The sequence below is a fragment of the Pleurodeles waltl genome, chromosome 3_1, assembly GCF_031143425.1.
Source record: "Pleurodeles waltl isolate 20211129_DDA chromosome 3_1, aPleWal1.hap1.20221129, whole genome shotgun sequence".
Lineage (NCBI taxonomy): Eukaryota > Metazoa > Chordata > Amphibia > Caudata > Salamandridae > Pleurodeles > Pleurodeles waltl.
Genome location: NC_090440.1, coordinates 1,291,356,615 through 1,291,379,183, shown reverse-complemented (window position 1 = coordinate 1,291,379,183; position 22,569 = coordinate 1,291,356,615).

Below are 22,569 nucleotides of genomic sequence, written 5' to 3'. Positions count from 1 at the left end.
CCAGCGTTCCCCCAAGTCTCCCGATAAAAATGATACCTCACTTGTGTGGGTAGGCCTAGCGCCCGCAACAGGAAATGCCCCAAAACGCAACGTGGACACATCACATTTTTTTAAAGAAAACAGAGGTGTTTTTTGCAAAGTGCCTACCTGTAGATTTTGGCCTCTACCTCAGCCGGCACCTAGGGAAACCTACCAAACCTGTGCATTTTGAAAACTAGAGTCCTAGGGGAATCCAAGATGGGGTGACTTGTGAGGCTCTGACCAGGTTCAGTTTCCCAGAATCCTTTGCAAACCTCAAAATTTGTCTAAAAAAACACATTTTCCTCACATTTTGGTGACAGAAAGTTCTGGAATCAGAGAGGAGCCACAGATTTCCATCCACCCAGCGTCCCCCCAAGTCTCCCGATAAAAATGATACCTCACTTGTGTGGGTAGGCCTAGCGCCCGCGACAAGAAATGCCCCAAAACGCAACGTGGACACATCACATTTTTTGAAAGAAAACAGAGGTGTTTTTTGCAAAGTGCCTACCTGTAGATTTTGGCCTCTAGCTCAGCCGGCACCTAGGAAAACCTACCAAACCTGTGCATTTTTGAAAACTAGAGACCTAGGGGAATCCAAGATGGGGTGACTTGTGGGGCTCTGACCAGGTTCTGTTACCCAGAACCCTTTGCACACCTCAAAATTTGGCTAAAAGAACACATTTTCCTCACATTTCGGTGACAGAAAGTTCTGGAATCTGAGAGGAGCCACAAATTTCATTCCACCCAGCGTTCCCCCAAGTCTCCCGATAAAAATGATACCTCACTTGTGTGGGTAGGCCTAGCGCCCGTGACAGGAAATGTCCCAAAACACAACGTGGACACATCACATTTTTTTAAAGAAAACAGAGCTGTTTTTTGCAAAGTGCCTACCTGTAGATTTTGGCTTCTAGCTCAGCCGGCACCAGAGGAAACCTACCAAACCTGTGCATTTTCGAAAACTAGAGACCTAGGGGAATCCAAGATGGGGTGACTTGTGGGGCTCTGACCAGGTTCTGTTACCCAGAATCCTTTGCAAACCTCAAAATTTGGCTAAAAAAACACATTTTCCTCACATTTTGGTGACAGAAAGTTCTGGAATCAGAGAGGAGCCACAAATTTCCTTCCACCCAGCGTTCCCCCAAGTCTCCTGATAAAAATGATACCTCACTTGTGTGGGTAGGCCTAGGGCCCGCGACAGGAAATGCCCCAAAACGCAACGTGGATACATCGCATTTTTTGAAAGAAAACAGAGGTGTTTTTTGCAAAGTGACTACCTGTAGATTTTAGCCTCTACCTTAGCCGGCACCTAGGGAAACCTACCAAACCTGTGCATTTTTGAAAACTAGAGTCCTAGGGGAATCCAAGATGGGGTGACTTGTGAGGCTCTGACCAGGTTCTGTTACCCAGAATCCTTTGCAAACCTCAAAATTTGGCTAAAAAAAAAACATTTTCCTCAAGTTTCGGTGACAGAAAGTTCTGGAATCAGAGAGGAGCCACAGATTTCCATCCACCCAGCGTTCCCCCAAGTCTCCCGATAAAAATGATACCTCACTTGTGTGGGTAGGCCTAGCGCCCGCAAAAGGAAATGCTCCAAAACGCAACGTGGACACATCACATTTTTTTAAAGAAAACAGAGGTGTTTTTTGCAAAGTGCCTACCTGTAGATTTTGGCCTCTAGCTCAGCCGGCACCTAGGGAAACCTACCAAACCTGTGCATTTTTGAAAACTAGAGACCTAGGGCAATCCAAGATGGGGTGACTTGTGGGGCTCTGACCAGGTTCTGTTACCCAGAATCCTTTGCAAAACTCAAAATTTGGCTAAAAGAACACATATTCCTCACATTTCGGTGACAGAAAGTTCTGGAATCTGAGAGGAGCCACAAATTTCCTTCCACCCAGCGTTCCCCCAAGTCTCCCGATAAAAATGATACCTCACTTGTGTGGGTAGGCCTAGCGCCCGCGACAGGAAATGCCCCAAAACGCAACGTGGACACATCACATTTTTTGAAAGAAAACAGAGGTGTTTTTTGTAAAGTGCCTACCTGTAGATTTTGGCCTGTAGCTCAGCCGGCAAATAGGGAAACCTACCAAACCTGTGCATTTTTGAAAACTAGAGACCTAGGGGAATCCAAGATGGGGTGACTTGTGGGGCTCTGACCAGGTTCTGTTACCCAGAATCCTTTGCAAACCTCAACATTTGGCTAAAAAAACAAGTTTTCCTCACATTTCGGTGACAGAAAGTTCTGGAATCTGAGAGGAGCCACAAATTTCCTTCCACCCAGCGTTCCACCAATTCTCCCGATACAAATGATACCTCACTTGTGTGGGTCGGCCTAGCGCCTGTGACAGGAAATGCCCCAAAACACAACGTGGACAAATCACATTTTTTTAAAGAAAATAGAGGTGTTTTTTGCAAAGTGCCTACCTGTAGATTTTGGCCTCTAGCTCAGCCGGCACATAGGGAAACCTACCAAACCTGTGCATTTTTGAAAACTAGAGACCATGGGGAATTCAAGATGGGGTGACTTGTGGGGCTCTGACCAGGTTCTGTTACCCAGAATCCTTTGCAAACCTCAAAATTTGGCTAACAAAACACATTTTCCTCACGTTTTGGTGACAGAAAGTTCTGGAATCAGAGAGGAGCCACAAATTTCCTTCCACCCAGCGTTCCCCCAAGTCTCCTGATAAAAATGATACCTCACTTGTGTGGGTAGGCCTAGGGCCCGCGACAGGAAATGCCCCAAAACGCAACGTGGACACATCACATTTTTTTAAAGAAAACAGAGGTGTTTTTTGCAAAGTGCCTACCTGTAGATTTTGGCCTTTAGCTCAGCCGGCACCTAGGGAAACCTACCAAACCTGTGAATTTTTAAAAACTAGAGACATAGGGGAATCCAAGATGGGGTGACTTGTGGGGCTCGGACCAGGTTCTGTTACCCAGAATCCTTTGCAAACCTCAAAATTTGGCTAAAAAAATACATTTTCCTCACATTTTGGTGACAGAAAGTTCTGGAATCAGAGAGGAGCCACAAATTTCCTTCCACCCAGCGTTCCCCCAAGTCTCCTGATAAAAATGATACCTCACTTGTGTGGGTAGGCCTAGGGCCCGCGACAGGAAATGCCCCAAAACGCAACGTGGACACATCACATTTTTTGAAAGAAAACAGAGGTGTTTTTTGCAAAGTGACTACCTGTAGATTTTAGCCTCTACCTTAGCCGGCACCTAGGGAAACCTACCAAATCTGTGCATTTTTGAAAACTAGAGTCCTAGGGGAATCCAACATGGGGTGACTTGTGAGGCTCTGACCAGGTTCTGTTACCCAGAATCCTTTGCAAACCTCAAAATTTGGCTAAAAAAACACATTTTCTTCACGTTTCGGTGACAGAAAGTTCTGGAATCAGAGAGGAGCCACAGATTTCCATCCACCCAGCGTTCCCCCAAGTCTCCCGATAAAAATGATACCTCACTTGTGTGGGTAGGCCTAGCGCCCGCAAAAGGAAATGCTCCAAAACCCAACGTGGACACATCACATTTTTTGAAAGAAAACAGAGGTGTTTTTTGCAAAGTGCCTACCTGTAGATTTTGGCCTCTAGCTCAGCCGGCATATAGGGAAACCTACCAAACCTGTGCATTTTTGAAAACTAGAGACCTAGGGGAATCCAAGATGGGGTGACTTGTGGGGCTCTGACCAGGTTCTGTTACCCAGACTCCTTTGCAAACCTCAAAATTTGGCTAAAAGAACACATTTTCCTCACATTTCGGTGACAGAAAGTTCTGGAATCTGAGAGGAGCCACAAATTTCCTTCCACCCAGCGTTCCCCCAAGTCTCCCGATAAAAATGATACCTCACTTGTGTGGGTAGGCCTAGCGCCCGTGACAGGAAATGTCCCAAAACACAATGTGGACACATCACATTTTTTGAATGAAAACAGAGGTGTTTTTTGCAAAGTGCCTACCTGTAGATTTTGGCCTCTAGCTCAGCCGGCACCTAGGGAAACCTACCAAACCTGTGCATTTTTTAAAACTAGAGACCTAGGGGAATCCAAGATGGGGTGACTTGTGGGGCTCTGACCAGGTTCTGTTACCCAGAATCCTTTGCAAACCTCAACATTTGGCTAAAAAAACAAGTTTTCCTCACATTTCGGTGACAGAAAGTTCTGGAATCTGAGAGGAGCCACAAATTTCCTTCCACCCAGTGTTCCACCAATTCTCCCGATACAAATGATACCTCACTTGTGTGGGTCGGCCTAGCGCCTGTGACAGGAAATGCCCCAAAACACAACGTGGACACATCACATTTTTTTAAAGAAAACAGAGGTGTTTTTTGCAAAGTGCCTACCTGTAGATTTTGGCCTCTAGCTCAGCCGGCACCTAGGGAAACCTACCAAACCTGTGCATTTTTGAAAACTAGAGACATAGGGGAATCCAAGATGGGGTGACTTGTGGGGCTCTGACCAGGTTCTGTTACCCAGAATCCTTTGCAAACCTCAAAATTTGGCTAAAAAAACACATTTTCCTCACATTTTGGTGACAGAAAGTTCTGGAATCAGAGAGGAGCCACAAATTTCCTTCCACCCAGCGTTCCCCCAAGTCTCCTGATAAAAATGATACCTCACTTGTGTGGGTAGGCCTAGGGCCCGCGACAGGAAATGCCCCAAAACGCAACGTGGACACATCACATTTTTTTAAAGAAAACAGTGGTGTTTTTTGCAAAGTGACTACCTGTAGATTTTAGCCTCTACCTTAGCCGGCACCTAGGGAAACTTACCAAACCTGTGCATTTTTGAAAACTAGAGTCCTAGGGGAATCCAAGATGGGGTGACTTGTGAGGCTCTGACCAGGTTCTGTTACCCAGAATCCTTTGCAAACCTCAAAATTTGGCTAAAAAAACACATTTTCCTCACGTTTCGGTGACAGAAAGTTCTGGAATCACAGAGGAGCCACAGATTTCCATCCACCCAGCGTTCCCCCAAGTCTCCCGATAAAAATGATACCTCACTTGTGTGGGTAGGCCTAGCGCCCGCAAAAGGAAATGCTCCAAAACGCAACGTGGACACATCACATTTTTTGAAAGAAAACAGAGGTGTTTTTTGCAAAGTGCCTACCTGTAGATTTTGGCCTCTAGCTCAGCCGGCACCTAGGGAAACCTACCAAACCTGTGCATTTTTGAAAACTAGAGACCTAGGGCAATCCAAGATGGGGTGACTTGTGGGGCTCTGACCAGGTTCTGTTACCCAGAATCCTTTGCAAAACTCAAAATTTGGCTAAAAGAACACATATTCCTCACATTTCGGTGACAGAAAGTTCTGGAATCTGAGAGGAGCCACAAATTTCCTTCCACCCAGCGTTCCCCCAAGTCTCCCGATAAAAATGATACCTCACTTGTGTGGGTAGGCCTAGCGCCCGTGACAGGAAATGTCCCAAAACACAACGTGGACACATCACATTTTTTGAAAGAGAACAGAGGTGTTTTTTGCAAAGTGCCTACCTGTAGATTTTGGCCTCTAGCTCAGCCGGCACCTAGGGAAACCTACCAAACCTGTGCATTTTTTAAAACTAGAGACCTAGGGGAATCCAAGATGGGGTGACTTGTGGGGCTCTGACCAGGTTCTGTTACCCAGAATCCTTTGCAAACCTCAAAATTTGGCTAAAAAAACACGTTTTCCTCACATTTCGGTGACAGAAAGTTCTGGAATCTGAGAGGAGCCACAAATTTCCTTCCACCCAGCGTTCCCCCAAGTCTCCTGATAAAAATGATACCTCACTTGTGTGGGTAGGCCTAGGGCCCGCGACAGGAAATGCCCCAAAACGCAACGTGGACACATCAAATTTTTTGAAAGAAAACAGAGGTGTTTTTTGCAAAGTGACTACCTGTAGATTTTGGCCTCTACCTCAGCCGGCACCTAGGGAAACCTACCAAACCTGTGCATTTTGAAAACTAGAGTCCTAGGGGAATCCAAGATGGGGTGACTTGTGAGGCTCTGACCAGGTTCAGTTTCCCAGAATCCTTTGCAAACCTCAAAATTTGTCTAAAAAAACACATTTTCCTCACATTTTGGTGACAGAAAGTTCTGGAATCAGAGAGGAGCCACAGATTTCCATCCACCCAGCGTCCCCCCAAGTCTCCCGATAAAAATGATACCTCACTTGTGTGGGTAGGCCTAGCGCCCGCGACAAGAAATGCCCCAAAACGCAACGTGGACACATCACATTTTTTGAAAGAAAACAGAGGTGTTTTTTGCAAAGTGCCTACCTGTAGATTTTGGCCTCTAGCTCAGCCGGCACCTAGGAAAACCTACCAAACCTGTGCATTTTTGAAAACTAGAGACCTAGGGGAATCCAAGATGGGGTGACTTGTGGGGCTCTGACCAGGTTCTGTTACCCAGAACCCTTTGCACACCTCAAAATTTGGCTAAAAGAACACATTTTCCTCACATTTCGGTGACAGAAAGTTCTGGAATCTGAGAGGAGCCACAAATTTCATTCCACCCAGCGTTCCCCCAAGTCTCCCGATAAAAATGATACCTCACTTGTGTGGGTAGGCCTAGCGCCCGTGACAGGAAATGTCCCAAAACACAACGTGGACACATCAAATTTTTTTAAAGAAAACAGAGCTGTTTTTTGCAAAGTGCCTACCTGTAGATTTTGGCTTCTAGCTCAGCCGGCACCAGAGGAAACCTACCAAACCTGTGCATTTTCGAAAACTAGAGACCTAGGGGAATCCAAGATGGGGTGACTTGTGGGGCTCTGACCAGGTTCTGTTACCCAGAATCCTTTGCAAACCTCAAAATTTGGCTAAAAAAACACATTTTCCTCACATTTTGGTGACAGAAAGTTCTGGAATCAGAGAGGAGCCACAAATTTCCTTCCACCCAGCGTTCCCCCAAGTCTCCTGATAAAAATGATACCTCACTTGTGTGGGTAGGCCTAGGGCCCGCGACAGGAAATGCCCCAAAACGCAACGTGGATACATCGCATTTTTTGAAAGAAAACAGAGGTGTTTTTTGCAAAGTGACTACCTGTAGATTTTAGCCTCTACCTTAGCCGGCACCTAGGGAAACCTACCAAACCTGTGCATTTTTGAAAACTAGAGTCCTAGGGGAATCCAAGATGGGGTGACTTGTGAGGCTCTGACCAGGTTCTGTTAACCAGAATCCTTTGCAAACCTCAAAATTTGGCTAAAAAAAAAACATTTTCCTCAAGTTTCGGTGACAGAAAGTTCTGGAATCAGAGAGGAGCCACAGATTTCCATCCACCCAGCGTTCCCCCAAGTCTCCCGATAAAAATGATACCTCACTTGTGTGGGTAGGCCTAGCGCCCGCAAAAGGAAATGCTCCAAAACGCAACGTGGACACATCACATTTTTTGAAAGAAAACAGAGGTGTTTTTTGCAAAGTGCCTACCTGTAGATTTTGGCCTCTAGCTCAGCCGGCACCTAGGGAAACCTACCAAACCTGTGCATTTTTGAAAACTAGAGACCTAGGGCAATCCAAGATGGGGTGACTTGTGGGGCTCTGACCAGGTTCTGTTACCCAGAATCCTTTGCAAAACTCAAAATTTGGCTAAAAGAACACATATTCCTCACATTTCGGTGACAGAAAGTTCTGGAATCTGAGAGGAGCCACAAATTTCCTTCCACCCAGCGTTCCCCCAAGTCTCCCGATAAAAATGATACCTCACTTGTGTGGGTAGGCCTAGCGCCCGCGACAGGAAATGCCCCAAAACGCAACGTGGACACATCACATTTTTTGAAAGAAAACAGAGGTGTTTTTTGCAAAGTGCCTACCTGTAGATTTTGGCCTCTACCTCAGCCGGCACCTAGGGAAACCTACCAAACCTGTGCATTTTGAAAACTAGAGTCCTAGGGGAATCCAAGATGGGGTGACTTGTGAGGCTCTGACCAGGTTCAGTTTCCCAGAATCCTTTGCAAACCTCAAAATTTGTCTAAAAAAACACATTTTCCTCACATTTTGGTGACAGAAAGTTCTGGAATCAGAGAGGAGCCACAGATTTCCATCCACCCAGCGTCCCCCCAAGTCTCCCGATAAAAATGATACCTCACTTGTGTGGGTAGGCCTAGCGCCCGCGACAAGAAATGCCCCAAAACGCAACGTGGACACATCACATTTTTTGAAAGAAAACAGAGGTGTTTTTTGCAAAGTGCCTACCTGTAGATTTTGGCCTCTAGCTCAGCCGGCACCTAGGAAAACCTACCAAACCTGTGCATTTTTGAAAACTAGAGACCTAGGGGAATCCAAGATGGGGTGACTTGTGGGGCTCTGACCAGGTTCTGTTACCCAGAACCCTTTGCACACCTCAAAATTTGGCTAAAAGAACACATTTTCCTCACATTTCGGTGACAGAAAGTTCTGGAATCTGAGAGGAGCCACAAATTTCATTCCACCCAGCGTTCCCCCAAGTCTCCCGATAAAAATGATACCTCACTTGTGTGGGTAGGCCTAGCGCCCGTGACAGGAAATGTCCCAAAACACAACGTGGACACATCACATTTTTTTAAAGAAAACAGAGCTGTTTTTTGCAAAGTGCCTACCTGTAGATTTTGGCTTCTAGCTCAGCCGGCACCAGAGGAAACCTACCAAATCTGTGCATTTTCGAAAACTAGAGACCTAGGGGAATCCAAGATGGGGTGACTTGTGGGGCTCTGACCAGGTTCTGTTACCCAGAATCCTTTGCAAACCTCAAAATTTGGCTAAAAAAACACATTTTCCTCACATTTTGGTGACAGAAAGTTCTGGAATCAGAGAGGAGCCACAAATTTCCTTCCACCCAGCGTTCCCCCAAGTCTCCTGATAAAAATGATACCTCACTTGTGTGGGTAGGCCTAGGGCCCGCGACAGGAAATGCCCCAAAACGCAACGTGGATACATCGCATTTTTTGAAAGAAAACAGAGGTGTTTTTTGCAAAGTGACTACCTGTAGATTTTAGCCTCTACCTTAGCCGGCACCTAGGGAAACCTACCAAACCTGTGCATTTTTGAAAACTAGAGTCCTAGGGGAATCCAAGATGGGGTGACTTGTGAGGCTCTGACCAGGTTCTGTTACCCAGAATCCTTTGCAAACCTCAAAATTTTGCTAAAAAAAAAACATTTTCCTCAAGTTTCGGTGACAGAAAGTTCTGGAATCAGAGAGGAGCCACAGATTTCCATCCACCCAGCGTTCCCCCAAGTCTCCCGATAAAAATGATACCTCACTTGTGTGGGTAGGCCTAGCGCCCGCAAAAGGAAATGCTCCAAAACGCAACGTGGACACATCACATTTTTTGAAAGAAAACAGAGGTGTTTTTTGCAAAGTGCCTACCTGTAGATTTTGGCCTCTAGCTCAGCCGGCACCTAGGGAAACCTACCAAACCTGTGCATTTTTGAAAACTAGAGACCTAGGGCAATCCAAGATGGGGTGACTTGTGGGGCTCTGACCAGGTTCTGTTACCCAGAATCCTTTGCAAAACTCAAAATTTGGCTAAAAGAACACATATTCCTCACATTTCGGTGACAGAAAGTTCTGGAATCTGAGAGGAGCCACAAATTTCCTTCCACCCAGCGTTCCCCCAAGTCTCCCGATAAAAATGATACCTCACTTGTGTGGGTAGGCCTAGCGCCCGCGACAGGAAATGCCCCAAAACGCAACGTGGACACATCACATTTTTTGAAAGAAAACAGAGGTGTTTTTTGCAAAGTGCCTACCTGTAGATTTTGGCCTCTAGCTCAGCCGGCACCTAGGAAAACCTACCAAACCTGTGCATTTTTGAAAACTAGAGACCTAGGGGACTCCAAGATGGGGTGACTTGTGGGGCTCTGACCAGGTTCTGTTACCCAGAATCCTTTGCAAACCTCAAAATTTGGCTAAAAGAACACATATTCCTCACATTTCGGTGACAGAAAGTTCTGGAATCTGAGAGGAGCCACAAATTTCCTTCCACCCAGCGTTCCCCCAAGTCTCCCGATACAAATGATACCTCACTTGTGTGGGTCGGCCTAGCGCCTGTGACAGGAAATGCCCCAAAACACAACGTGGACACATCACATTTTTTTAAAGAAAACAGAGGTGTTTTTTGCAAAGTGCCTACCTGTAGATTTTGGCCTCTAGCTCAGCCGGCACCTAGGGAAACCTACCAAACCTGTGCATTTTTGAAAACTAGAGACATAGGGGAATCCAAGATGGGGTGACTTGTGGGGCTCTGACCAGGTTCTGTTACCCAGAATCCTTTGCAAACCTCAAAATTTGGCTAAAAAAACACATTTTCCTCACATTTTGGTGACAGAAAGTTCTGGAATCAGAGAGGAGCCACAAATTTCCTTCCACCCAGCGTTCCCCCAAGTCTCCTGATAAAAATGATACCTCACTTGTGTGGGTAGGCCTAGGGCCCGCGACAGGAAATGCCCCAAAACGCAACGTGGACACATCACATTTTTTTAAAGAAAACAGTGGTGTTTTTTGCAAAGTGACTACCTGTAGATTTTAGCCTCTACCTTAGCCGGCACCTAGGGAAACTTACCAAACCTGTGCATTTTTGAAAACTAGAGTCCTAGGGGAATCCAAGATGGGGTGACTTGTGAGGCTCTGACCAGGTTCTGTTACCCAGAATCCTTTGCAAACCTCAAAATTTGGCTAAAAAAACACATTTTCCTCACGTTTCGGTGACAGAAAGTTCTGGAATCACAGAGGAGCCACAGATTTCCATCCACCCAGCGTTCCCCCAAGTCTCCCGATAAAAATGATACCTCACTTGTGTGGGTAGGCCTAGCGCCCGCAAAAGGAAATGCTCCAAAACGCAACGTGGACACATCACATTTTTTTAAAGAAAACAGAGGTGTTTTTTGCAAAGTGCCTACCTGTAGATTTTGGCCTCTAGCTCAGCCGGCACCTAGGGAAACCTACCAAACCTGTGCATTTTTGAAAACTAGAGACCTAGGGCAATCCAAGATGGGGTGACTTGTGGGGCTCTGACCAGGTTCTGTTACCCAGAATCCTTTGCAAAACTCAAAATTTGGCTAAAAGAACACATATTCCTCACATTTCGGTGACAGAAAGTTCTGGAATCTGAGAGGAGCCACAAATTTCCTTCCACCCAGCGTTCCCCCAAGTCTCCCGATAAAAATGATACCTCACTTGTGTGGGTAGGCCTAGCGCCCGTGACAGGAAATGTCCCAAAACACAACGTGGACACATCACATTTTTTGAAAGAGAACAGAGGTGTTTTTTGCAAAGTGCCTACCTGTAGATTTTGGCCTCTAGCTCAGCCGGCACCTAGGGAAACCTACCAAACCTGTGCATTTTTTAAAACTAGAGACCTAGGGGAATCCAAGATGGGGTGACTTGTGGGGCTCTGACCAGGTTCTGTTACCCAGAATCCTTTGCAAACCTCAAAATTTGGCTAAAAAAACACGTTTTCCTCACATTTCGGTGACAGAAAGTTCTGGAATCTGAGAGGAGCCACAAATTTCCTTCCACCCAGCGTTCCCCCAAGTCTCCTGATAAAAATGATACCTCACTTGTGTGGGTAGGCCTAGGGCCCGCGACAGGAAATGCCCCAAAACGCAACGTGGACACATCACATTTTTTTAAAGAAAACAGAGGTGTTTTTTGCAAAGTGACTACCTGTAGATTTTGGCCTCTACCTCAGCCGGCACCTAGGGAAACCTACCAAACCTGTGCATTTTGAAAACTAGAGTCCTAGGGGAATCCAAGATGGGGTGACTTGTGAGGCTCTGACCAGGTTCAGTTTCCCAGAATCCTTTGCAAACCTCAAAATTTGTCTAAAAAAACACATTTTCCTCACATTTTGGTGACAGAAAGTTCTGGAATCAGAGAGGAGCCACAGATTTCCATCCACCCAGCGTCCCCCCAAGTCTCCCGATAAAAATGATACCTCACTTGTGTGGGTAGGCCTAGCGCCCGCGACAAGAAATGCCCCAAAACGCAACGTGGACACATCACATTTTTTGAAAGAAAACAGAGGTGTTTTTTGCAAAGTGCCTACCTGTAGATTTTGGCCTCTAGCTCAGCCGGCACCTAGGAAAACCTACCAAACCTGTGCATTTTTGAAAACTAGAGACCTATGGGAATCCAAGATGGGGTGACTTGTGGGGCTCTGACCAGGTTCTGTTACCCAGAACCCTTTGCACACCTCAAAATTTGGCTAAAAGAACACATTTTCCTCACATTTCGGTGACAGAAAGTTCTGGAATATGAGAGGAGCCACAAATTTCATTCCACCCAGCGTTCCCCCAAGTCTCCCGATAAAAATGATACCTCACTTGTGTGGGTAGGCCTAGCGCCCGTGACAGGAAATGTCCCAAAACACAACGTGGACACATCACATTTTTTTCAAGAAAACAGAGCTGTTTTTTGCAAAGTGCCTACCTGTAGATTTTGGCTTCTAGCTCAGCTGGCACCAGAGGAAACCTACCAAACCTGTGCATTTTCGAAAACTAGAGACCTAGGGGAATCCAAGATGGGGTGACTTGTGGGGCTCTGACCAGGTTCTGTTACCCAGAATCCTTTGCAAACCTCAAAATTTGGCTAAAAAAACACATTTTCCTCACATTTTGGTGACAGAAAGTTCTGGAATCAGAGAGGAGCCACAAATTTCCTTCCACCCAGCGTTCCCCCAAGTCTCCTGATAAAAATGATACCTCACTTGTGTGGGTAGGCCTAGGGCCCGCGACAGGAAATGCCCCAAAACGCAACGTGGATACATCGAATTTTTGAAAGAAAACAGAGGTGTTTTTTGCAAAGTGACTACCTGTAGATTTTAGCCTCTACCTTAGCCGGCACCTAGGGAAACCTACCAAACCTGTGCATTTTTGAAAACTAGAGTCCTAGGGGAATCCAAGATGGGGTGACTTGTGAGGCTCTGACCAGGTTCTGTTAACCAGAATCCTTTGCAAACCTCAAAATTTGGCTAAAAAAAAAACATTTTCCTCAAGTTTCGGTGACAGAAAGTTCTGGAATCAGAGAGGAGCCACAGATTTCCATCCACCCAGCGTTCCCCCAAGTCTCCCGATAAAAATGATACCTCACTTGTGTGGGTAGGCCTAGCGCCCGCAAAAGGAAATGCTCCAAAACGCAACGTGGACACATCACATTTTTTGAAAGAAAACAGAGGTGTTTTTTGCAAAGTGCCTACCTGTAGATTTTGGCCTCTAGCTCAGCCGGCACCTAGGGAAACCTACCAAACCTGTGCATTTTTGAAAACTAGAGACCTAGGGCAATCCAAGATGGGGTGACTTGTGGGGCTCTGACCAGGTTCTGTTACCCAGAATCCTTTGCAAAACTCAAAATTTGGCTAAAAGAACACATATTCCTCACATTTCGGTGACAGAAAGTTCTGGAATCTGAGAGGAGCCACAAATTTCCTTCCACCCAGCGTTCCCCCAAGTCTCCCGATAAAAATGATACCTCACTTGTGTGGGTAGGCCTAGCGCCCGCGACAGGAAATGCCCCAAAACGCAACGTGGACACATCACATTTTTTGAAAGAAAACAGAGGTGTTTTTTGCAAAGTGCCTACCTGTAGATTTTGGCCTCTACCTCAGCCGGCACCTAGGGAAACCTACCAAACCTGTGCATTTTGAAAACTAGAGTCCTAGGGGAATCCAAGATGGGGTGACTTGTGAGGCTCTGACCAGGTTCAGTTTCCCAGAATCCTTTGCAAACCTCAAAATTTGTCTAAAAAAACACATTTTCCTCACATTTTGGTGACAGAAAGTTCTGGAATCAGAGAGGAGCCACAGATTTCCATCCACCCAGCGTCCCCCCAAGTCTCCCGATAAAAATGATACCTCACTTGTGTGGGTAGGCCTAGCGCCCGCGACAAGAAATGCCCCAAAACGCAACGTGGACACATCACATTTTTTGAAAGAAAACAGAGGTGTTTTTTGCAAAGTGCCTACCTGTAGATTTTGGCCTCTAGCTCAGCCGGCACCTAGGAAAACCTACCAAACCTGTGCATTTTTGAAAACTAGAGACCTAGGGGAATCCAAGATGGGGTGACTTGTGGGGCTCTGACCAGGTTCTGTTACCCAGAACCCTTTGCACACCTCAAAATTTGGCTAAAAGAACACATTTTCCTCACATTTCGGTGACAGAAAGTTCTGGAATCTGAGAGGAGCCACAAATTTCATTCCACCCAGCGTTCCCCCAAGTCTCCTGATAAAAATGATACCTCACTTGTGTGGGTAGGCCTAGCGCCCGTGACAGGAAATGTCCCAAAACACAACGTGGACACATCACATTTTTTTAAAGAAAACAGAGCTGTTTTTTGCAAAGTGCCTACCTGTAGATTTTGGCTTCTAGCTCAGCCGGCACCAGAGGAAACCTACCAAACCTGTGCATTTTCGAAAACTAGAGACCTAGGGGAATCCAAGATGGGGTGACTTGTGGGGCTCTGACCAGGTTCTGTTACCCAGAATCCTTTGCAAACCTCAAAATTTGGCTAAAAAAACACATTTTCCTCACATTTTGGTGACAGAAAGTTCTGGAATCAGAGAGGAGCCACAAATTTCCTTCCACCCAGCGTTCCCCCAAGTCTCCTGATAAAAATGATACCTCACTTGTGTGGGTAGGCCTAGGGCCCGCGACAGGAAATGCCCCAAAACGCAACGTGGATACATCGCATTTTTTGAAAGAAAACAGAGGTGTTTTTTGCAAAGTGACTACCTGTAGATTTTAGCCTCTACCTTAGCCGGCACCTAGGGAAACCTACCAAACCTGTGCATTTTTGAAAACTAGAGTCCTAGGGGAATCCAAGATGGGGTGACTTGTGAGGCTCTGACCAGGTTCTGTTACCCAGAATCCTTTGCAAACCTCAAAATTTGGCTAAAAAAAAAACATTTTCCTCAAGTTTCGGTGACAGAAAGTTCTGGAATCAGAGAGGAGCCACAGATTTCCATCCACCCAGCGTTCCCCCAAGTCTCCCGATAAAAATGATACCTCACTTGTGTGGGTAGGCCTAGCGCCCGCAAAAGGAAATGCTCCAAAACGCAACGTGGACACATCACATTTTTTGAAAGAAAACAGAGGTGTTTTTTGCAAAGTGCCTACCTGTAGATTTTGGCCTCTAGCTCAGCCGGCACCTAGGGAAACCTACCAAACCTGTGCATTTTTGAAAACTAGAGACCTAGGGCAATCCAAGATGGGGTGACTTGTGGGGCTCTGACCAGGTTCTGTTACCCAGAATCCTTTGCAAAACTCAAAATTTGGCTAAAAGAACACATATTCCTCACATTTCGGTGACAGAAAGTTCTGGAATCTGAGAGGAGCCACAAATTTCCTTCCACCCAGCGTTCCCCCAAGTCTCCCGATAAAAATGATACCTCACTTGTGTGGGTAGGCCTAGCGCCCGCGACAGGAAATGCCCCAAAACGCAACGTGGACACATCACATTTTTTGAAAGAAAACAGAGGTGTTTTTTGCAAAGTGCCTACCTGTAGATTTTGGCCTCTAGCTCAGCCGGCACCTAGGAAAACCTACCAAACCTGTGCATTTTTGAAAACTAGAGACCTAGGGGACTCCAAGATGGGGTGACTTGTGGGGCTCTGACCAGGTTCTGTTACCCAGAATCCTTTGCACACCTCAAAATGTGGCTAAAAGAACACATTTTCCTCACATTTCGGTGACAGAAAGTTCTGGAATCTGAGAGGAGCCACAAATTTCCTTCCACCCAGCGTTCCCCCAAGTCTCCCGATAAAAATGATACCTCACTTGTGTGGGTAGGCCTAGCGCCCGTGACAGGAAATGTCCCAAAACACAACGTGGACACATCACATTTTTTTAAAGAAAACAGAGCTGTTTTTTGCAAAGTGCCTACCTGTAGATTTTGGCTTCTAGCTCAGCCGGCACCTGAGAAAACCTACCAAACCTGTGCATTTTCGAAAACTAGAGACCTAGGGGAATCCAAGATGGGGTGACTTGTGAGGCTCTGACCAGGTTCTGTTACCCAGAATCCTTTGCAAACCTCAACGTTTGGCTAAAAAAACACATTTTCCTCACGTTTCGGTGACAGAAAGTTCTGGAATCAGAGAGGAGCCACAGATTTCCATCCACCCAGCGTTCCCCCACGTCTCCCGATAAAAATGATACCTCACTTGTGTGGGTAGGCCTAGCGCCCGCGACAGGAAATGCCCCAAAACGCAACGTGGACACATAACATTTTTTGAAAGAAAACAGAGGTGTTTTTTGCAAAGTGTCTACCTGTAGATTTTGGCCTCTAGCTCAGCCGGCACCTAGGAAAACCTACCAAACCTGTGCATTTTTTAAAACTAGAGACCTAGGGGAATCCAAGATGGGGTGACTTGTGGGGCTCTGACCAGGTTCTGTTACCCAGAATCCTTTGCACACCTCAAAATTTGGCTAAAAGAACACATTTTCCTCACATTTCGGTGACAGAAAGTTCTGGAATCTGAGAGGAGCCACAAATTTCCTTCCACCCAGCGTTCCCCCAAGTCTCCCGATAAAAATGATACCTCACTTGTGTGGGTAGGCCTAGCGCCCGTGACAGGAAATGTCCCAAAACACAACGTGGCACATCACATTTTTTGAAAGAAAACAGAGGTGTTTTTTGCAAAGTGCCTACCTGTAGATTTTGGCCTCTAGCTCAGCCGGCACCTAGGGAAACCTACCAAACCTGTGCATTTTTGAAAACTAGAGACATAGGGGAATCCAAGATGGGGTGACGTGTGGGGCCCTGACCAGGTTCTGTTACCCAGAATCCTTTGCAAACCTCAAACTTTGGCTAAAAAAACACATTTTCCTCACATTTTGGTGACAGAAAGTTCTGGAATCAGAGGGGAGCCACAAATTTCCTTCCACCCAGCGTTCCCCCAAGTCTCCCGATAAAAATGATACCTCACTTGTGTGGGTAGGCCTAGCGCCCGTGACAGGAAATGTCCCAAAACACAACGTGGACACATCACATTTTTTTAAAGAAAACAGAGCTGTTTTTTGCAAAGTGCCTACCTGTAGATTTTGGCTTCTAGCTCAGCCGGCACCTGAGGAAACCTACCAAACCTGTGCATTTTCGAAAACTAGAGACCTAGGGGAATCCAAGATGGGGTGACTTGTGAGGCTCTGACCAGGTTCTGTTACCCAGAATCCTTTGCAAACCTCAACGTTTGGCTAAAAAAACACATTTTCCTCACGTTTCGGTGACAGAAAGTTCTGGAATCAGAGAGGAGCCACAGATTTCCATCCACCCAGCGTTCCCCCACGTCTCCCGATAAAAATGATACCTCACTTGTGTGGGTAGGCCTAGCGCCCGCGACAGGAAATGCCCCAAAACGCAACGTGGACACATAACATTTTTTGAAAGAAAACAGAGGTGTTTTTTGCAAAGTGTCTACCTGTAGATTTTGGCCTCTAGCTCAGCCGGCACCTAGGAAAACCTACCAAACCTGTGCATTTTTTAAAACTAGAGACCTAGGGGAATCCAAGATGGGGTGACTTGTGGGGCTCTGACCAGGTTCTGTTACCCAGAATCCTTTGCACACCTCAAAATTTGGCTAAAAGAACACATTTTCCTCACATTTCGGTGACAGAAAGTTCTGGAATCTGAGAGGAGCCACAAATTTCCTTCCACCCAGCGTTCCCCCAAGTCTCCCGATAAAAATGATACCTCACTTGTGTGGGTAGGCCTAGCGCCCGTGACAGGAAATGTCCCAAAACACAACGTGGACACATCACATTTTTTGAAAGAAAACAGAGGTTTTATTTGCAAAGTGCCTACCTGTAGATTTTGGCCTCTAGCTCAGCCGGCACCTAGGGAAACCTACCAAACCTGTGCATTTTTGAAAACTAGAGACATAGGGGAATCCAAGATGGGGTGACTTGTGGGGCTCTGACCAGGTTCTGTTACCCAGAATCCTTTGCAAACCTCAAAATTTGGCTAAAAAAACACATTTTCCTCACATTTTGGTGACAGAAAGTTCTGGAATCAGAGAGGAGCCACAAATTTCCTTCCACCCAGCGTTCCCCCAAGTCTCCTGATAAAAATGATACCTCACTTGTGTGGGTAGGCCTAGGGCCCGCGACAGGAAATGCCCCAAAACGCAACGTGGACACATCACATTTTTTTAAAGAAAACAGAGGTGTTTTTTGCAAAGTGACTACCTGTAGATTTTAGCCTCTACCTTAGCCGGCACCTAGGGAAACCTACCAAACCTGTGCATTTTTGAAAACTAGAGTCCTAGGGGAATCCAAGATGGGGTGACTTGTGAGGCTCTGACCAGGTTCTGTTACCCACAATCCTTTGCAAACCTCAAAATTTGGCTAAAAAAACACATTTTCCTCACGTTTCGGTGACAGAAAGTTCTGGAATCAGAGAGGAGCCACAGATTTCCATCCACCCAGCGTTCCCCCAAGTCTCCTGATAAAAATGATACCTCACTTGTGTGGGTAGGCCTAGGGCCCGCGACAGGAAATGCCCCAAAACGCAACGTGGATACATCGCATTTTTTTAAAGAAAACAGAGGTGTTTTTTGCAAAGTGCCTACCTGTAGATTTTGGCCTCTAGCTCAGCCGGCACCTAGGGAAACCTACCAAACCTGTGCATTTTTGAAAACTAGAGACCTAGGGCAATCCAAGATGGGGTGACTTGTGGGGCTCTGACCAGGTTCTGTTACCCAGAATCCTTTGCAAAACTCAAAATTTGGCTAAAAAAACACATTTTCCTCACATTTTGGTGACAGAAAGTTCTGGAATCAGAGAGGAGCCACAAATTTCCTTCCACCCAGCGTTCCCCCAAGTCTCCTGATAAAAATGATACCTCACTTGTGTGGGTAGGCCTAGGGCCCGCGACAGGAAATGCCCCAAAACGCAACGTGGATACATCGCATTTTTTGAAAGAAAACAGAGGTGTTTTTTGCAAAGTGACTACCTGTAGATTTTAGCCTCTACCTTAGCCGGCACCTAGGGAAACCTACCAAACCTGTGCATTTTTGAAAACTAGAGTCCTAGGGGAATCCAAGATGGGGTGACTTGTGAGGCTCTGACCAGGTTCTGTTACCCAGAATCCTTTGCAAACCTCAAAATTTGGCTAAAAAAAAAACATTTTCCTCAAGTTTCGGTGACAGAAAGTTCTGGAATCAGAGAGGAGCCACAGATTTCCATCCACCCAGCGTTCCCCCAAGTCTCCCGATAAAAATGATACCTCACTTGTGTGGGTAGGCCTAGCGCCCGCAAAAGGAAATGCTCCAAAACGCAACGTGGACACATCACATTTTTTGAAAGAAAACAGAGGTGTTTTTTGCAAAGTGCCTACCTGTAGATTTTGGCCTCTAGCTCAGCCGGCACCTAGGGAAACCTACCAAACCTGTGCATTTTTGAAAACTAGAGACCTAGGGCAATCCAAGATGGGGTGACTTGTGGGGCTCTGACCAGGTTCTGTTACCCAGAATCCTTTGCAAAACTCAAAATTTGGCTAAAAGAACACATATTCCTCACATTTCGGTGACAGAAAGTTCTGGAATCTGAGAGGAGCCACAAATTTCCTTCCACCCAGCGTTCCCCCAAGTCTCCCGATAAAAATGATACCTCACTTGTGTGGGTAGGCCTAGCGCCCGAGACAGGAAATGCCCCAAAACGCAACGTGGACACATCACATTTTTTGAAAGAAAACAGAGGTGTTTTTTGCAAAGTGCCTACCTGTAGATTTTGGCCTCTACCTCAGCCGGCACCTAGGGAAACCTACCAAACCTGTGCATTTTGAAAACTAGAGTCCTAGGGGAATCCAAGATGGGGTGACTTGTGAGGCTCTGACCAGGTTCAGTTTCCCAGAATCCTTTGCAAACCTCAAAATTTGTCTAAAAAAACACATTTTCCTCACATTTTGGTGACAGAAAGTTCTGGAATCAGAGAGGAGCCACAGATTTCCATCCACCCAGCGTCCCCCCAAGTCTCCCGATAAAAATGATACCTCACTTGTGTGGGTAGGCCTAGCGCCCGCGACAAGAAATGCCCCAAAACGCAATGTGGACACATCACATTTTTTGAAAGAAAACAGAGGTGTTTTTTGCAAAGTGCCTACCTGTAGATTTTGGCCTCTAGCTCAGCCGGCACCTAGGAAAACCTACCAAACCTGTGCATTTTTTAAAACTAGAGACCTAGGGGAATCCAAGATGGGGTGACTTGTGGGGCTCTGACCAGGTTCTGTTACCCAGAACCCTTTGCACACCTCAAAATTTGGCTAAAAGAACACATTTTCCTCACATTTCGGTGACAGAAAGTTCTGGAATCTGAGAGGAGCCACAAATTTCATTCCACCCAGCGTTCCCCCAAGTCTCCCGATAAAAATGATACCTCACTTGTGTGGGTAGGCCTAGCGCCCGTGACAGGAAATGTCCCAAAACACAACGTGGACACATCACATTTTTTTAAAGAAAACAGAGCTGTTTTTTGCAAAGTGCCTACCTGTAGATTTTGGCTTCTAGCTCAGCCGGCACCAGAGGAAACCTACCAAACCTGTGCATTTTCGAAAACTAGAGACCTAGGGGAATCCAAGATGGGGTGACTTGTGGGGCTCTGACCAGGTTCTGTTACCCAGAATCCTTTGCAAACCTCAAAATTTGGCTAAAAAAACACATTTTCCTCACATTTTGGTGACAGAAAGTTCTGGAATCAGAGAGGAGCCACAAATTTCCTTCCACCCAGCGTTCCCCCAAGTCTCCTGATAAAAATGATACCTCACTTGTGTGGGTAGGCCTAGGGCCCGCGACAGGAAATGCCCCAAAACGCAACGTGGATACATCGCATTTTTTGAAAGAAAACAGAGGTGATTTTTTGCAAAGTGACTACCTGTAGATTTTAGCCTCTACCTTAGCCGGCACCTAGGGAAACCTACCAAACCTGTGCATTTTTGAAAACTAGAGTCCTAGGGGAATCCAAGATGGGGTGACTTGTGAGGCTCTGACCAGGTTCTGTTACCCAGAATCCTTTGCAAACCTCAAAATTTGGCTAAAAAAAAAACATTTTCCTCAAGTTTCGGTGACAGAAAGTTCTGGAATCAGAGAGGAGCCACAGATTTCCATCCACCCAGCGTTCCCCCAAGTCTCCCGATAAAAATGATACCTCACTTGTGTGGGTAGGCCTAGCGCCCGCAAAAGGAAATGCTCCAAAACGCAACGTGGACACATCACATTTTTTGAAAGAAAACAGAGGTGTTTTTTGCAAAGTGCCTACCTGTAGATTTTGGCCTCTAGCTCAGCCGGCACCTAGGGAAACCTACCAAACCTGTGCATTTTTGAAAACTAGAGACCTAGGGCAATCCAAGATGGGGTGACTTGTGGGGCTCTGACCAGGTTCTGTTACCCAGAATCCTTTGCAAAACTCAAAATTTGGCTAAAAGAACACATATTCCTCACATTTCGGTGACAGAAAGTTCTGGAATCTGAGAGGAGCCACAAATTTCCTTCCACCCAGCGTTCCCCCAAGTCTCCCGATAAAAATGATACCTCACTTGTGTGGGTAGGCCTAGCGCCCGCGACAGGAAATGCCCCAAAACGCAACGTGGACACATCACATTTTTTGAAAGAAAACAGAGGTGTTTTTTGCAAAGTGCCTACCTGTAGATTTTGGCCTCTAGCTCAGCCGGCACCTAGGAAAACCTACCAAACCTGTGCATTTTTGAAAACTAGAGACCTAGGGGACTCCAAGATGGGGTGACTTGTGGGGCTCTGACCAGGTTCTGTTACCCAGAATCCTTTGCACACCTCAAAATGTGGCTAAAAGAACACATTTTCCTCACATTTCGGTGACAGAAAGTTCTGGAATCTGAGAGGAGCCACAAATTTCCTTCCACCCAGCGTTCCCCCAAGTCTCCCGATAAAAATGATACCTCACTTGTGTGGGTAGGCCTAGCGCCCGTGACAGGAAATGTCCCAAAACACAACGTGGACACATCACATTTTTTTAAAGAAAACAGAGCTGTTTTTTGCAAAGTGCCTACCTGTAGATTTTGGCTTCTAGCTCAGCCGGCACCTGAGGAAACCTACCAAACCTGTGCATTTTCGAAAACTAGAGACCTAGGGGAATCCAAGATGGGGTGACTTGTGAGGCTCTGACCAGGTTCTGTTACCCAGAATCCTTTGCAAACCTCAACGTTTGGCTAAAAAAACACATTTTCCTCACGTTTCGGTGACAGAAAGTTCTGGAATCAGAGAGGAGCCACAGATTTCCATCCACCCAGCGTTCCCCCACGTCTCCCGATAAAAATGATACCTCACTTGTGTGGGTAGGCCTAGCGCCCGCGACAGGAAATGCCCCAAAACACAACGTGGACACATAACATTTTTTGAAAGAAAACAGAGGTGTTTTTTGCAAAGTGTCTACCTGTAGATTTTGGCCTCTAGCTCAGCCGGCACCTAGGAAAACCTACCAAACCTGTGCATTTTTTAAAACTAGAGACCTAGGGGAATCCAAGATGGGGTGACTTGTGGGGCTCTGACCAGGTTCTGTTACCCAGAATCCTTTGCACACCTCAAAATTTGGCTAAAAGAACACATTTTCCTCACATTTCGGTGACAGAAAGTTCTGGAAT